Here is a 19,461-nt window from a genome sequence, read left to right on the forward strand (position 1 = left end):
CTTATTATTATTTTTGGACCAATGACACATATCCTACCGAAAGTAAAGTAAAGAAGCCTGATGGAGATCAAGACATTTTTTTATTTTAATTTTATAAAGAGGTTGTAAAATAAGAAATACCCAAAAGCACCTTGTTCAACATTTATTGTTTATTTATTCATTTATTTAAATAATTGTTTTCATGTGATTGATAATTGTTCATGCATTTTATGCCATACATAAAAAACTCACAGTTATTATCATGCATCTCATTGGTAGAAACATGATTATTAGGATTGTCCTATATGTTTATATGATTTGTTTTGCGAAACCAATTTCATATAAATTACTTAGTTTTATTCTTTGAAAACTTGGTAAAATATCACACCGTTTTTTTTAAGTCTTTATGACTTAATTTCTTTAAACCAACTTCATTTTAAAATTGTTTTTTAGTAAAGTTTAGATGAACATAATTGGTAATTTAAAATTGGATATGGACCTAGAAACTTGCTTTCTTACCAATTTTAATTATGTTCATAAAGTTTAAAGAATCTATAATTAATTTGGAATTAATTAGGTTAAAAACACTTATTTTGAAATAGTGAATGGGAGAGGGTTGATAACTCAACATAACCCGTGGTCTCCATTATTAATGTAACACCATGAGATATGAATAGCGCCTCGCGACGGCTTTGTTTTCCTCCCCCTAAGAAAGGTGTCTGGACATGTCAATAACAAGGTTATATTTCTTACAAAGATAGGAACTAATGATGTATTTTAGGTTTGACCGACCCTAAGGCGGCATGTCCTAACTTAAGTTATGAACTCCGAAATAATGGATTACACTCACAAAGATATGATTAAGCTTTAGCAGTGGATAATCATAACTTGACCAAACTAAGCGGTACTTTAATGTTTAAAAGAGAAAATAATGAGTTATTTTAAGTTTTAAACATTAAAGATAAGAACGTCTTATAAATTCTCTAAGATTAATTTAACCGACCCTAAGGCGACACTTTAATTGTTAGAAAGTTTTATCGTGGAAATTAAACTTGATTTTATGTGTTTTAATTGTGCTCATGCATCACGTTTAATTTCCGAAACTTTGATATATATTTTTCTAAATACAATAATAATATTTGTAATTTTTTTATTCAGAATATGTCTATCTCTGGTAATCCAATCACTACTTTAATCGCACAAGAAAAATTAACTGGTGATAACTTCATAAAATGGAAATCAAATATGAATCTGTTGTTGGTTAGCGAAAATCACAAGTTTGTCCTAAATGAGGAATGTCCTGAAAAACCTAGCGCCACTGCCCCGAAACATGTTCGGGACAAATTTGATGCATGGATTCAATCCAATAACAAAGCTAAGTTCTATATGCTTGTAAGCATGAGTGATGTCTTACGAACAAAGCATGAATCCATGGAAACTGCTTTTGAGATACTAGAATCTCTTAAGGAAATGTTTGGGCGCCCATCTGATCAAAGTCAACATGAGGCTACTAGAACCTACATGAATGTTAAGATGAAGAAAGGTTAATTTGTGCATGAGCATGTCTTGAACATGATCAGTATACTCCATGAAGTTGAGACGCATGGAGCAGTCATGGATGAAAAGACACAAGTAAGCATTATACTTGAGTCTTTAACTCCTGCTTTTTCTACATTCACAACAAATTATCTTATGAATAAATTGGAATTTAACATGCACAATTGCCGAATGAATTACAAACTTTTGAGTCTTTGAACAAGACGCTCTCAAGTCAGGCTGAAGCAAATGTTGTTGAAGCCAAACCATCTTCTTCCAAGAAGAAAAGGAAAACCAATAACAATGACTGCAAACCTAAAAAGGACAATTCGATAAAGACAAAGAAGTCATCCAAGGCACCCGAGAACAAAAAGAACAATGACCCCAAACAAAAGGCGCCCAAAGAAAAGTGTTTCCATTGTAATGTCGTTGGTCATTGGAAGAGAAACTGTCTAAAGTATCTCGCCGAGCTGAAAGAGAAAAAGAAAGGTAAATTAGATTTACTTGTACTCGAATCTTGTATGGTGGAACATGATAAATCATCATGGATAGTTGATTTTGGTTCCACTAACCACGTTTGTTCTTGTTTGCAGATGCTTGAGTCTGCAAAGTAGTTGGAGCAAGGAGAGATGACTATGAGAGTGGGAAGTGGAGCACTTGTTTCAGCTAAAGCATGTGGAACAGTCCGTTTAAATTTTAAGAATAATTTTCTAGTTTTGAATAATGTTCTCTTTATTCCTGAAATGACTAGAAACATTATTTCTTTATCTTTGTTACATGAACAAAATTTGGCATTTCTTTTAATAATAATGTGATTTTTATTTCAAGGAATGGGAACAATATTTGTCATGCAAAACAAAAAGACGGATTGTACATGCTTAATCCAATTGAAAAATCGCTCAATAATTCTAAATTATTCAAAGTAGCTAAACCACAAAGTAACAAAAGACAAAAGGTCTCTAAAGAAAATGACACGTATCTTTGGCACTTAAGATTAGGTCATATTAGTCTAGATAGGATAAACCGGTTAACTAAAGATGGACTTTTGAGGGAACTAATAACTGGAACCCTACCGGTTTGTGAATCTTGTTTAGAAGGAAAATTGACATAACGACCTTTTTCTTCAAAGGGAAATAAAGCCAAAGAACCACTAGAGCTTATACATAGTGATGTATGTGGTCCAATTAACATACAAGCTCGAGGTGGTTATGAATATTTTGTCACATTTACTGACAACTATTCTAGATACGGTCATGTTTACCTAATGCTTAAGAAGTCAGAAACTTTTGATAGGTTTAAAGACTTCAAAGCCTTAGCTGAGAAGCAATTAGGTAAATCTTTTAAGACACTCCGATCTAACTGTGGTGGTGAATATTTGGATTCTGAATTCAAAGATTTCTTGTTGTAGCATGGTATTCAATCCCAACTCACAGCACCTGGAACACCACAATAAAATGAAATTTCAGAGAGAAGAAACCACACCTTGTTGGACATCGTCAGGTCTATGTTAAGCTACTCTTCACTTCCCTTATCATTTTGGGGATATGCACTTCAAACAGCTAATTACATTTTGAATGTAGTTCCATCCAAAGCTGTGACAAATACACCACTAGAATTATGGAATGGAAATAAACCTAGTTTACGACATTTTCTTATTTGGGGTTGTCCTGCTCATGTGCTAAGACCTAAATCTGGAAAACTGGATTCAAGGTCTGAAGTGTGTATATTTATGGGCTATGCTCCAGAAACAAGAGGTGGATATTTCTATAGTCCAAGTGATAAAAAGGTATTTGTTTCGACGAATGCAAACTTTTTAGAACACGACTATATGAATGATTTTAAACCTCGAAGCAAAGTAGTTTTACAGGAACTAATGACCGATAAAATTTCATCTCCATCTTCTTCATCAGTTAATGATCAAAACAACCAAAGAAACCACAATTCCTGAAAAGGAAAAACCAGTGCAACGTCATAATGGGAGGATTGTGAGACAACCTATTTGCTACGAACATGAGGCACACATTCTTGTATCAGATACTGAAAAGGACGATTCATTGACTTTTAAAGAAGCAATGGAAGACCCTGATGTTGATAAGTGGCAAGCTGCCATGAATCAAGAAATGGAATCAATGTATTCCAATTCAGTTTGGGAACTTGTAGATCTGCCGGACAATGTCAAAGCCATTGGATGTAAATGGATCTACAAGAAGAAAAGGGGTGCAGATGGAAAGGTAGAGACTTATAAAAGCAAGGCTTATGGCCAAAGGCTACACACAAAGAGAAGGTGTAGATTATGAAGAAACATTTTCTCCTGTGGCCATGCTTAAGTCCATTCGCATACTTTTATCCATAGCTGCCATCTATGATTACGAGATCTAGCAAATGGACGTCAAGACAGCCTTTCTAAATGGCCAACTTGATGAAACCATATATATGGAACAACTATAAGGGTTTATTAAGAAGGATCAAGATCAAAAGGTACGCATGTTGTTGAAATCCATCTATGGATTGAAATAAGTATCAAGATCTTGGAACTTAATATTTGATGAAACTATCAAAACATATGGCTTCGAACAAAATGTTGACGAAGCATGTGTTTATAAATACATCAAAGGGAAAGTTGTGGTTTTCTTAGTTCTTTACGTTGATGATATCCTACTCATTGGGAATGATGTAGAGACATTATCAAATGTAAAGAAATGGTTGGCTGACAAATTCCAAATGAAAGATTTGGGAGAAGTGACCTATGTTCTAGGCATTAAAATTCTAAGAGATAGAAAGAACAAGCTCTTGGCACTTTCACAAGCAAATTATATTGATAAAGTGCTTGAAAGATTCTCTATGGAAAATTCCAAAAAGGGTCAATTGCCGACCAGACATGGAATTACTCTTTGCAAAGATCAGTGTCCAAAGACACCACAAGAGCAAGAGGACATGAGAAAGTATCCCTATCCATCAACTGTAGGGAGCCTAATGTATGCAATGTTATGTACTAGACCTGACATATGTTATGCAGTAGGAATTGTCAGTCGTTATCAGTCAAGTCCAGGTCTAGAACACTAGATTGCGGTGAAACATATTCTCAAGTATCTCAGGAGAACGAGGAACTATATGCTAGTATATTCGGGTAGTGACCTTGAACCTACTGGATACACTGACTCAGATTTTCAATCAGACAAGATAGTAGAAAATCTACTTCTGGGTCAGTATTCACTCTTGGTGGTGGAGCAGTTTTCTGGAGAAGCATTGAGCAATCCAGTATAGCTGATTCAACCATGGAAGCTGAATACATAGAAGCTTGTGAAGCAGCTAAAGAAGCAGTTTGGCTAAAAAAGTTCTACACGGATCTGGAAGTGGTTCCAGAAGTGGAGAAACCACTTGTTCTTTACTGTGACAATAGTGGAGCAGTGGCCAATTCTAAAGAACCAAGAAGCCACAAGAGGGGAAAGCATATAGAGCGCAAATACCACTTAGTCAGAGAAATCGTACATAGAGGAGATGTGTCCATTATGAAAATCCCATAAGAACACAACCTGGCAGACCCATTTACGAAGATGCTTCCTGCAAAGCAATTCGAGGGTGATGTACGTAATATGGGATTGAGAGAAATGCCTTACTTGCTTTAAGTACAAGTGGAAGATTGTTAGGAGTATGTCCTAAAAGCATGTAAAAGACATTTATTGTTTCAATGAATAAATAAATACAATGGTCTATTATTATTATATTTATATTATTAAATTATTGTTTGAATATTTTTTTGTAAATATCAGAAAAATTCCATATTCATCATTGAGAATGTGATCTTGTATTAGTACGAGAAAATTAAGATAACATGAATGAATAAAAATAGTCAGCAACAATTAAAGTTAAGGAATTCTTTAATTGGGGTTGTAAGTACGGTTTACTGAGTATCATGTTGGTACAAATAATCTAGATTCGGGTTATTGATGTGGAAAGACATCTCGGTAAAGATGTTTTATATAATATGATTATATATGACATGGACCGATATGAATAAAAGTCTTTATCCAAAAAACCATTTAATAATAAAGACTTGTAATTCATATCATAACTGATGATCATTTATAGATCAACCTAAATCCTGAGTGTTCATGAACTCCTGTTCATGTTTATTAAATATTTTGATTCATTCGTTAAGGTCTCTTCATAGAATGAGCCTAATGACTTTTGTTTTGGAGATTTAATATCATGGATGGTTGGGAACCTGTATCAACAATACGGAATCTAATCTTTCCTAACGGGTCGTATATTGGTTCCCTTAAGGGTCAATTCTGGAACTAAATGATTTTGAGCTCAAATCTATAATTAGATTATAGATTAATTATTCACTAGTGAATTAATGGTACTTAAGGAATAAGATGTAAATTAGAAAGGTAAAATGGTAATTCTTCCATTCTAATTTATGAACTAATTAATTAGAGGGTTGAACTATTGTAAGATGGATATATCAATGGACAACTTAAAATAAGATTTCTTAAAAGTATATATATAACATAAAGAGTTCAATTATGAATTTATAGTTGAGAAATATCATAATTAATAAATTAACTATTATAATTAAAGAGTTTAATTATTTAGTTTTAATTTATTGGAGCTTAATGTTATAGGTCCATGGTCCTCGAAATGGCTCAAACAAACACTGACAAAGATAAATACAAAAATGGGCAAAAGGACTTATTTGATAAGTAAAATATTTTTATATGCACTAAACATAATTATTGTATAATTATGTGTAATTAATTAATTATTTCATTTAACAAAAATATAATTAATTTTGAATTAATTTATTTTTGGGATTTTTGGTATTTAAATAATGATGAAAATTGGGAAAAATCACATGCATTCCCTGGCATGTGGTGGACGTGTAGCACAGTGCACAGTCACTGTGCTACACGCACAAGAAGCTTCTAGAAGATTCTTGGTTCCACAATTTTAGTTATTTAAATATTAAATAAATAATGAGATATTGTAATATGATTAAAATATTATTATTTAAACAAAATCTGATAACTAATTAGTTATTTTAAATTGTTTTAAATAACTAATATTTTATTTTTAATGTATTGGATATATTAAATATAGGAGATCAGTTTTTCAGAGCGATACTTTTCAGTGATAGAAAACCGATCGTGAAATCTCCCTGAGAGAAATAGAACAGTGATACAAGCATAGGTCACTATTCTTCACAAACTTAGGTCCAAACTTTATCAGATCTCATGTGTTGAGAACATCTGATAAATAGATCTTGCCTATTGTTTTGTATAGCGAGCCCACACTCGTTCTTTGTGTGCTGAGAACATTTTGGAAGATCCTGGTGTGAGATCTCTAGGATTTTTTCCGTACAAAAAGATAGCAGCAAGGAAGGACTTGAGGTAATTTTCTATTCATCTCTTTGATTCAATGCATATATGTATGTGAAGAAGTTGATCTAGAAATCTTGTGGGGTTAAATTAACAATTTTGATTATTTTTCCACTGCGTATAATCTCTGATTTGATCTATAAAAACCAGCAGTATGTAGATGGGTCGTCGAATGAAAATGGTGTCGGGGCAGGTCTCATTTTAGTATCCCCGAAGGACACAAGGTCCACAGCACCCTAAGATTTGAGTTTGATGCCTCCAATAATGAAGTAGAGTATGAGGCGCTGGTAGTTAGACATCGAGTTGCACTTAAACTTAAGGTCGAGGGCCTTGAGATTTTTAGCGACTCGCAGTTGGTAGTTAATCAAGTACTCAGGGAGTACAAGGCTCATGGAACGAAAATGATTGCTTACCTAGCAAAGACGCAAGATATGTTACAGGGCTTCAAAAATTTCATAATTCGACAAGTGCCACGGGAACAGAACTCGAACGCTGATGCCCTGGCCAAGCTCGCAACCACCAAGGACGTGGAACTGATCAATGTAGTCTGCATCGACTACTTGTCTTCCCCAAGAATTTCTGCTACCAAGGAGGTGGAGGCAATCCATCCCTAGGACGGTTTGATGGAGCCCACAGTGAAATATCTCGCCTCAGGAGAGTTGCCGCAGGACAAGAAATTAGCTCGAAAGCTACTTTATCAGGCGCCTCAGTATATTATCAAGGACGACAAGTTATACAGACGGTGATATTCATTGCCTCTGTTACGGTTCGTGTTCGAGCAAGAAGCCAGTATGATACTCTGAGAAGTGCATGAGAGTTTTTGGGGGGACCACTTTGGGGGCAGAGCCTCGCCAAGAAAATCTTGAGGTAGGGATACTTCTAGGCCACCATAAACGAAGATGTGATGGACTATCTCAAGAAGTGTGACTAGTGCCAACATTTTTCCAACATACCTCGAGCTCTTCTGAATGAACTCACTCAGATGACGAGTCCTTGGCCCTTTGCAGTTTGGGGCATTGACCTTATCGGGTCACTGCCCAGGGGAAAATGAAGAGTGAAGTGTGTAATAGTGGCGGTCAACTACTTCACGAAGTGGGTCGAGGCTGAGCCACTCGCTACTATCACGTCCAAGAAGGCTATGGACTTACTCATCAAGAACATTGTTTGTTGCTACGGGCTCCCTAGGATGATAGTCTCTAACAACGGTGTGCAGTTCGACAGTGAGGTGTTCACGGATTTCTGTTAGTGGCACGAGGTTATGAAAAGACTTTCTTTCATCACCCACTTGCAAGCAAACGAGTAGGTGGAAGCAGGTTAACAAGACGCTTAAGGCCACCTCTAAGAAAAGACTTGAACAATGGCCCGAGGAGCTGCCTAGGGCATTGTGGAGCTACTGCATCACTGCCAGGACCTCCACTAGTCACTCGCCATTATCAATGGCCTATGGGTATGAGGCCATGCTTCTAGTTGAGGCAGCAATCTCCACGCACTGATGGGACACGTATGACCCAACCACAAACCATGCTTTACTCCGAGAATCCCTTGACCTCATGGAGGAACTCCGTGAAGCTTCTCAGCTTCAAGTAGCATCCTACCAGCAAAAGGTGGCCAGGTATTTCAACTCTAAAGTGAAGGATAGAAAGTTTGGGGATAGAGATATGGTGTTGCAAATAGTCTTCTTAGCCACCCGAGACCCCAGTGTAGGGTTGCTGGGACCTTACTGGGAGGGTCCATACCAAGTCGAGAGCGATGTATGTCCGGGGACATACAAATTGGCTCAAATGAGTGGGGAATTGATACCCCATGCCTGGAATGCTAAGCATCTTCGCCGGTATTTCCAGTAATGAGCAGTGAACTTTATTAATTTTTATAATCTCCCTTGTGGCCTCCGGGCACATTTAATGGAAACCGTGTACATAAAACACGGAAAAGAAGAAATCCATTTGTCTGCTTATAGTTTTTGGTTTCCTTTATTCTTTCAATGCTATGCATAGAGCACCCACTCGCTGTGCTAGACAAGTGAACGTAGACTAGTCTCCGATCACTTGGGGGCATGGAGTTAGGGCAGCATCACGCCTCGCGGGGAACGACCTAGGAAACTAAGCTGGTCCAAAGCGGAGTAAGCCTAGTGTCACTATTAGAAAAACCTAGGAAGCTAGTCGAGTCCGACCTAAGAGACTAAGCTTGTTCCAAGCAGAGTAGGGTTTAGCATCTAGAGACTAAACAAAGAATCTTAGTAGTGCGATAATGGACCTATGTCACCTCCTGTGGACATTGCGCCTGAGGAGCTCTGATCAAGTCCCTTGATCTCGAGATGCGAACAAAAGACCAAGTACTCTGTACTCGGTCCCAGGGCAAACTTGGGACGCCTCCCATGGACATTACGCTCGATGAGCTCTACCCAAGTCCTCTGTATGCCTCGAATAAAGTAGCATCGGGAAGTCCATGACATGGGGAGCTTGGCTAGTCGATCAATGAAGCACCTCTAGTGTCATGGAATCCCATAGCTAAATGCCCTGGTAATATATGGGGCCAAAAATATCCAAGTAACGCTAGATTGGATGTGGCGCATTCTCCCGAGTACGGCCCGCGCCCGAGGAGTAATGAACAGATTCCATTCCTCAAGATGTGAATGGAAGCGAGTCGTCGGTACTCGGGCACGAGCATAAGTCACCTTATACTAAGCATAATACTCTGCAGGATATTGACCCTAAGAGTAAATAAAGCCTAAGTAGCGCGAGTATGGACTGTTGTTACATCCCAAGGACACCACGCCCGAGGAGCAGTGACTCAGTCCTATGATCTCGAGATACGAACGGAGGCCCGAGTCATTGGAACTCGGGGTCAGACCTTGAGTGCTTAAACTCGAGTGTCATGATATGCCTAGTCAAGGGGCGGGGAACTCAACCTCCTAGGCCTGGGATAATGAGTTCACAACTTCCCCATGATTAGGTCTTGAGCTGTGTACTCAAGGGGAAAATAAAAAATCCCAAGCTGGTCCACCGATGACCATGTTCCCGGGGGCAAATAGCATAGTATGGATGACCCCTTAAAGCCCCGAGTAATCAAGACTTAGGGACAAGGGATGACATTAAAGTTACTTTCAAGGACATTGAGCCTAGAAAGCAACACTAAATGTCTTAAGCATCGAGCAATAAGGCAGAACCCTACAGTACAAGACCTCCTAAAGCCCGAGTCATTGGAACTCGAAGGTATAGGATAGTCGAGTGCCCTCACTTGACATTGTGTCAAAGTTACTCTTATGACCTCGAGCCTAAGATGAAACACATGCACAAGAGTCTAAACACTGGCAGGAAGATTCTCAAGCTCTAAGTACCATAGACAAGTTCCATCCTGAGTTGTTGGAACTCGGGGACGTAGGGCTGCGTTGAGTAATCACTTGACATAGCGTTAAAGTTACTCTCGAGGACTGCGAGCCTACAGACCAACACTAAACGCATAAAAATTGTCGAGGTACTGAGAGAAGTTGATAAAGACTTGAGCTTTCAAGACTCGAGCACGAGACCTAGGTCAGCGTCTAAGGACCCTCGTGGTTTACGATTGCGTCAAGGGGGATAAAAACCCATTTCAAAGAAAATGCATTGTATCATTTGTGCAAAATAAAAGTAGACAAATTAATTGTTTATGGCACGCATGATGAAATAAGTTGAGACAAATGCTCGCGGGCTCGAGTTTCAATTTCCCTTTGGTACCTCCTCCACCAGGTCAATGATTGGGTCTGTCCTCAAAGCACTCCCTACCTGATGAATCGCAGTTTGAGTCGCCTTGGTAGCTTGGGTTGCCACCACAGCTTGGGTCACCTCCGTAGCTTGGGTCGCCTAAAGGCGTTCTTTGAATATAATTTTGTACTTCTCAGGCTCTCGGGTGAAGTCCAAGATCATGTCTTGGTTGTGAAACCATACCACATAAAAGGCGTCCTCGGCAATGGTGTCGACCTCCTTCTTCAGTTTTTCCACCAGATATTGAGAAGATCGGTTCATCTCCACGAATTGGATGGCTTTTCTCTCGCCAAGCTTAGCCCAGTTAGTAATCTCCCTGAGTTGCTCCTAAAGCAGAGAATTTTCAATGACCCCTCAGGCGACCTCGGTCGTTGCCTTCTTTGCCTTCTCATGGGCTCGTTGCAGATCCTCGGCAGTCTTTTGGGCAGCCTACTCAAGTTCTCGAGAATGTTTTTGTTTGTTTTCTAGAGCAGCCTAAATGCAAGCAAGCTCTTCCTGAGGGCCTCGAAGCTTCTTCTTGAGGGTGGATACTTTGTCTTGGGTACGCTGAAGTTCGCAAGACTTCTCCACAATGATGTCAACCAAACGCTGACAAGTCAAGGTGGACTGCAAAAAAGGAGAAAACTAGCTCAAGCATTGTGGAAATAAAATAAAACCCAGAGAATTGATGACTTACCAAAACAGTGGCATACCGGCATGAAGCCACAAGGGAGGCCTCGTTGCTCTTGCCCAGTTGGGCAAAGCTACGGGCAGTCAGCTCGCACATGGTGGAGCTAACCCCTTGGAAGAGCTCACATCGAGAGGGGCAACAACTTCCCCTAATTTGGCGGAGAACAGAGTCTTCAGCTCAGCCCGACCTATCGGAGGTACAATGGGTCTTTCTCTTGACGGCTTCATTTGGCGCAAGGCCTCCACGGTTTCTTTGAGGAGCTTATTTCCTTCCTCCATTCTTGCCTCGAAATGCTGGAGCATCCTCTGACATTGCCCCAGCAGGGCCCTATCATACCTCTCAGGGTATACCAGGATCCGGGCTTGGGGTGCCAACCCTATTTGATCCGAGCCTTGGACCACTTCTCCTGCCATGGGGGAGGGAGGAACCTCTAAGACTAGGGGCAGATCCGCCGCAGGAACTTCCATGGGGGGAGTAGGAACCCTCTGCCTCTTGGCTGGTGGAGAGGGTTTGGGATCCTCCCCAGGATGCGATGACTCCCCAGCAGCCGAAGAGCTTGGGGGCGCTCCTAATCTCAAGGCAGACCGAGCAATGTCATCTAGCCCCATGTGATCTGCAAGAAAAAAGAGATGATTAATGCAAAGTCCATAATAAATTAAAACAACACTGTAGGCTCCTCGAAAGCCCACCATGAGCTATGTCTTGGTGCAGGCATTGAGGGTGTCTTATCCTTTCTCCCATCTCACAACTCAAGTTGGTGCCATATTGACAGAACAAGTTAGAGTTGAGAGAGGTCACTCAGTCTAAGGGTACAAAGCCCCGAGGATATAGCTGTCTCCTCAGGTCTAAGTAGTCCTGAAGCTCTTCCCTAGTCCAGAACCGGTGCGTGATCTGGCCATAGTGAAGAAGGGTGGGAGAGGCCCAGACATGCTTGAAACTTATCATATCCCCTACATGGGAAGCATGGTTTAGAGTAATGGGTGATTTACCTAGGGCAAGATGAAAAACCTCCATCCTCGCCTGAAGCTCTTCCTCGAGCTCCCGATCTTGGGCTACCTTTGCAGCCTAGATAGTCTCCAGCCGCTCCTCTGCAAGTTGATGGTTCAAAATCTCTCGGGCAAGCCCATTAATGTAATTGATGTGTCGGGACGCCAACTCCCGAGACTTCTTGGACTGACGGTACCTAGTCAGTTCGAGATTGCTAATCTTTTGCCCCGCACTCAGAAGTCCTGACCCGATAAGATTGTCCTCCGTCACCAGGAAGCTGAGATCCAGATCTCGCTCGGGGAGGGTTTTCATCTTTTGGAAATGGTCCTCAAAAAGTTGGACATAAGGAGTCTGGCTGAAGGGGCCTATTTAGAGAAATGACTAAGTATAGAGCACGAAGTGATAAAGAAAACAAAGGAAAAATAAAATGATCGGGAAGATACTCACCAACCTTGGAGAAGTCGAGGTTCAAGGTTAGGTTGTTATGAATCGAAAACCCGTTCGTGAAGAAAAAGGCATTCTTGTAATCACGAGAATGGTTCTCGTTATGATGAGGAGCCTTATAGTCGAGGGATGAGGCGACATATTTTATCAAGGCATAGTACCGATCCCGGGTCGAATTCTTCCTCGGAGTGGTCCGAAAACTGTACCTTTGCAGCCTAAATAGTCTCCAGCCAGAGAAGGTGCGGGCCATTTCCGCTTCCATTACAGGACATACATCCCCGCGAGCACCCGATAAGCGTTGGGGGAGAGTTGGAAGGGTGTTATCCCAACGTAATTCAGAAAGTCCACGAAGTACAGATGTAAGGGTAGGGTGGCCCCGACCATCAGATGGGCTTAGCTCTAGGCACCAAGGCCATTGACGCAGCGGTGTGCCCTCTTAGATTCTTGACAAAGTCGCACGAGACACCTATCCCCAATCGCATAGTGCCTCATGATAGCCTCCAGGGCTTTGGGGTGTCAGAGCAGGGTTTGGTACTCTTCTGCTTCAAAACCATCAGCCTTGTACATTTGAGTAGGGTGTGGAATAGGAGCTCGGTTGACTTCTTCCATAATCAACCCCTTAGGTCCGACAACCTTGGCCTTTCCGCCACCAGATCATCAATGCAAACAACTAGCTCCCTAACTGGTTCTCAGACTTCTGCCCTCGTACTGTCCCCAGATGCGCCTTGTTCACGGGCAATGTCGGAGATATCCTGGTCGAAGAGGTAGAACCCTTGCTCGTGTTACTGTTGCAGTTCCTCGGACATCTGAGACAAAAACCAAGCCTTTAGTATTCTGATCGAAGAAAATATTGCCAAAACATGGAAGACTCTAAGACTACTGCTTGATGAGAAGAGGAGAGTTTTTCTAACAAAATGGGTTGTCCTCGGAACCTAGGATCAGGTCGGAGAACACCATTGAAGGTGATGAACCTACCGAAATCTGGGAATTTTCCAAACTACGGTTGTAGGCCCATAACGGAGAAAGTGGCATAAGATGTATCGAGGGCCATTTTGACCGTTTCTAATGTCAAAATTTTCCTAAAAAAACTTGTGAAAACCAAAAACAACTTCTGAAAATGCCACAAAAATGACATTCCTAAGCATACGCTTGAACCCACAAATAAAGCCTGATGCAAATGCAAAACTAAATACAAATAAGCAAGCGCTTACTCGAGATAAAGTGCAGATAGGTGCTGAGGCAAGTCCTAACTCTGAAATATCGCCTGCCATTTTCCTAGAAGTAAGATGATTCACGCCAATCATCCGAAATTGCTGAAAACTTAGAAATGGTTAGAGATATGGGAAGAACAAGAGAGAAGAGAGGGTTCTCACGTAAAGGTTATAAATTTTGAAATGGCTAGAGTGGGAGGCTGAAGGGTGGTTCTATGGGTTTTATACCCAGTAGAACTTAGAGGGGAGGCAACCCCTCTACAACCGTCAGATTACTTACCACATTGGTACTCGAGGGCGATCCAACGATCAGGGTCCAAATGGTATGGATCATGATCATTGGGCTTGGGAAGAGATGCCTCGGGCATGGGGTGAAAATACACCTCGGGTACGGAGTGGACGTTTGGCATCGTGGAGTTGACCCCTCATTAATTGCACGGATTGATGAGCCCAGCCATTGGGAGTCGACACATGGTGTTACTTTTCAAATTGACGTTAGGGGGAAGTACAAACGTCTCCCCCAGTTTTTTCAAATCACTCCTCCCAATCTAAGTCTCCACTGTCCGAGGGCGAGTGAAGACTTAGGGGCAAATGTTCTCCATATTTTCACCTCCTGACACGTGGCAATTAAGAGTGATTAGTGATGAGGTATGTCATGAGGTGCTCGAAGTGCAACCTCTCTAGGAAACCTAGTTCGGACGAGTCTTGGACGTCTCTGAGGTAGGCCACGCCCTGACGTCTGTCCTCGAGGCGAGGGTACCTCCAGATGATGCCACCTCCAAGGGCAGCAGATAAGTCGTGGATGTCTCCAAGTGAGGTCACATGCCGAGGTCCGCCCTCAAGGCAGGGACCTCTCCAGGTGAGGCCACGTCCGAAGGAGCTCTCTTCACTCACTCGTCTCCCAGGTCTATGATTCCAGTCCTTGAACCTGGGATAGCTGCCAAATGTCAGTCACTGCAATTGAGGGCCGCTAGGCACTCATCTGAAAACTTTTGGTGAACCTCAATTAGTGGTCTCGAGTTCGTACACTCGATAATTGGCATTACCCACAATGCCGCCTAACATGGGCAAACATGCACCGCACCCTGACATTTAGAGATATGTTCCCTATAAAGTTGGTGCATGACTTTCTACAATGGGCCCCGTAGAATCTGCGTGGGTCATAGTCTTCATTTTAGCACAACCCTTTCTGTATTAACTTAACATTAACACCCCAAGAAGGGGGAATCTGATATTAATGAGAGATTATTAACATTAATGACCCCAGCCTCTATAAATAGGGCTGGGGCATCTCCTTGTAAAGTGTTCAATTTTTTAGAGAGAGAAACTTTGTAACTCAATGCAATATATACGCTACCTGAGAATCACCATTGAAGCTTGCTACTACAAGCTTCAAGCTCACTAAAATAATAGAGACTCGTGGACCAAGGCTTTTTAATAGCCTGAACCACGTAAAATCCTATGTTATTTCCTTGTTTTTCCTTTAACCTTTTAGATTAAGTTGACAGTGAAAAAGGCAGTCAACAGTATGATATATTATTTGTTTTAGATGATATTCAGTTTCTATCTAGTTATATATAATAGTGACATATAATTTTTTTAGTATAATATATTCATTTGAATGGTGGTATGTTACTGTGATAACTTGCAAGATTTCCCTACACTTAGCAAAATACGAGGGAGCTTGGAGAAAATATGTATCTTGGAAATGTAAGAAGGAACATTAAGTGCGAAGCACGTGTACGGGTACGGGATGTACGACCCCTAGGAAGACGAAGGCGTGACTCTAATATCTGAATCCGACAAGTAGTGGTGGTACGAATTAGTACGAAGAGTGGAGACACTACCTGAGAACCCCTGACCATGTACCAGGGCCGACACCACGGCCTCCTGAACCACTACGTCCTGCACCACTACCCTGACAATGTACCTGTGTACTATTTTTTTTCCAGGGACCACCATGTATCAGGGGTCATTAGAGCCCAACTATAAATAGACCTTCACCCCGTAGGCTAAGGGCTTGGAAAATTCATTGTATACACAGACAGCTAAGCAATATATGAGGTTTTCTCCATTGTTGTTCTGTAATGCCCTGGATAGCCAAGACCGTTACACTATGTGTTTATAAAGGTGCAAGACTTGCTAATCAAGTCATTTAATTAGAAACGTGTTACTGAAACTACAGTTGAACTAGGGTTAAAAGATTTTGGTCTCAAAAGTTACATTTCTTATAAACAAACATTTTCTTTTACATGGGATCCCAGAAGTAGTAAAGTTATAAGACAGTTTGCAAAATTTCAGGATTAAAATACAGTTACTAGCCACTCTAAGGCAAAACAGACAATTAGGCTTTTCTCATCCTGGTCCACTCCTCGCCGTGGCGGACGATCAGCTGATTATGTACATTCAACCCCAAAGCTCTCCATCTCAGGACTGGTCCAACTTGCCCTTGCCTTTACCTGCACCACGTAGCACCCGTGAGCCAAGGCCCAGCAAGAAAACACAATAACAGAGCATAATCATCAAGCAAACAACCAGATAACTCATACAGTATAAACATGTACTCAACAGTCCAAACATTCATGTCATTCAAGTATTCAACATACCAAGTACATCATTTCATATCAATAATCAATTCACATATGATAACCAGGGTTAACGCCCTTAGGCTGCACCCTCTATTTATCCCACTGGCTACGGCCCGCTTAAACCGAGCTCAGTGAATATTAAGTTGTCCTCAGCTACCAGTGGCCGAACCGCACCCTGTGCGTAAGTATTATTTATGGCACCCTTAGGCCGTTTATCACATGTCCCATGGCATAATACCATCTATGACATCATACAGATATAGGGAGCTCCTAGTCCCATCACAGACACATAACCGAGTGCAGTTTTCTTACCTTTAGATTTCGATAGCTTTGTTCAATTTGATCCTCAAGCATGATCCCATCTGTTCCCTAGCGTACACCTAGTCACGGTCATAAGTTAGAACCAACTCCAAACTTCAATTCAAAAACCTAGCCTTAGGACAAATCTCGAGCCCTCTAGAAGCCCTAATTCCACCAAACGGGGTGGTGGAATCAAACCCCGAGCCCCCGGGCAAAAACCCTAAGATATAACCCAAAAACTCCTTTCTGGGAACAGGGTAGCGCTACAGCACCCTAAAGTGGGCACTACAGCGCTACAAGCAGAGCCATCAGTCTCCCAGACGCCTAAGCCTAGCGCCGTAGCACCCTAAGGCTAGCGCTACGGCGCTAGTCACAGCCAGGCACTACCCAGTTTTCTCCTCCTCGAATTTCCTCGAGCTAAACCTTTGTAAAACTCAACCAAACCTCAACCAAACTTCAAAACAAGCCTCCCAACATCATCAACTCATCCCAAACAACCTAACCACAAGTAATTCAATCACATGCACCCCAAAACACAAAATCCACCATGGCTGAACTTAGAGCTCAAAAACTCAGCAAAACAATAGAAATCACAAAGCCTGAAGCTAGAGTTTCTTACCTTTGATGGATGAGCTCAACCTAGGTTATCTTCCACACTTGCTTAGCCTTCACCTCCTCAAACCCTTAGGTTTAATTCCCTAGAATTCCCACAGAAACTCTGCTTAGAAAAATCAATTCAATACCAAACCAAGAACTGAATATCAACCTCAAGACCTTACCTCAAATGATGAACAACCCTTGCTAACTCTTCAAACCAAACCAGGGATCCTAGCCTCAAGCTCCTGCCCAAACTCTCTCTGAGTTTTAGCACCAAGAGACCTCAAGAATTGAAGAGGGAACCCCAAACCGTGAGAGAGAAAACTTCTATCTCCTTCTTTCCTTTCTTTTCTTCAGATTTCTACAGTTTTCTACATAATCCACTAAGGCAATAAAGCCAAAACATCACTTATCTGATTCTAAACACCAAAAGGCCATATTGCCCTCCCACTTATAACTAAGCTTTTACACATCTTAAGGGCATTTAGTCATTACACTCAATTCCTGCTAATTCCTCGAATGCCTCTAATATTTACCGCTTACTTCCCGACACCTAACTAATCACAAATTATATTCCTCAATATCAAAACTAGACTCCAATATATTCTCTAAATTCCCAGAAATACCCCCAAGCTCGCCCCAAGCCGGGTATAAATCCCCGCCGTGACTTTTTCAATGAACCGCTCAGTAGGATTGCCTTGAGTCACAAATTACAAATATATCCACATAATAATGTGGTCTCAACAATTTATCACAATTATTTACATTTATGCCCTCATCGGACTAAAATTACGAATATGCCCTTCTAACCTAATCTGGGTCTACATGCATACTAATACACATAGTCATGCATCACAGATATTCAAATAATCATATAACATGTTTTTAATCATTTAATTCACATATAATCCAGTTATGCCCTCCCGACACACTATTTAAGGCCCTTAAGCCTTATTAGTGAATTTGGGTCGTTACATGTTCAACACTCTTCATCTTCTTCAAGTTTTCTTTAAGTTCTTTCTAGGTTCATAATTTTCTTATTGACCTTTGAGTTTTCCGACCTAACCTCGTTGACGAGTTCTCAGCGTCAACATCTATTTTACTACAAAATTGAAAACATAGACATTTACTTATTTTCACACACCATTAAAAATCATTTTGCACCAAGCCTCTTAATGCTAGCCAATTCATGGCCCAAATGGAAGAACCTATACGTGGGGCACACTTAAAGCTGGCCCATGAAATAATTAGCACAACTCAATATTTTGGATACGTCCAAGAGAATGGTAATGACTCAACTTCTTTAATTACTCACTATTATTTGGAAATTTCACCTTTTTATGGGGATAATAAGTGTATTGAAGAATTTTTTTATTTTCTTACAAAATGTGGATTATTATTTTGACCAAGTTGAAATTGAGGAGCATAGCAAAATTAAGAGGTCTTGCTCAAGCTAGTTGAGTCAAAATTAAGAGGTCTTGCTCAAGCTAGTTGGAGTTGATTAGTGCATCAAAGAAAGAAAGAAGGAAAATAATCAGTGCAAAAATTGGACACTTTTGAAACAACTCTTAAGTAAGCTATTTCTTCCTCCTAATTTTGATCCAATTTTATTCCAAAAATAATGTAATTATAGGGAATGAGAACGTTTAGTATTGGAATATGCAATGAGTTTTCTAAGCTAAGTCAATTGCTTGATGTTGATGAATTTGAGATAAGAAATGCTTGCTTTCTTTGGGTAATTTATGTGAGATTATTGTTGACAGCCAAAATTGAGTTTGATTTGATAATGGAAAAAGAATGCCTTCAAAATGAATATATGGATGCAAAGCAATAATTGTTTGATGTTAAGACTCTTGGTATTGATTTTGAAGACATCAACACTAAAATGGGAAGGCAACCACAATGATGGATAGCTTGGACTTTCCTATCATTTTGTTGGATTGTTGCTGTGATACCACTTTGGCTTTGGACTGAACTTCGAAATGACTTTTTAGTTGGATTCTACAATCTTTCATAGCGACGGTGAAT

This window comes from Humulus lupulus, chromosome 3 (genome assembly GCF_963169125.1).
Source record: "Humulus lupulus chromosome 3, drHumLupu1.1, whole genome shotgun sequence".
In the NCBI taxonomy this organism is placed as follows: Eukaryota; Viridiplantae; Streptophyta; class Magnoliopsida; order Rosales; family Cannabaceae; genus Humulus; species Humulus lupulus.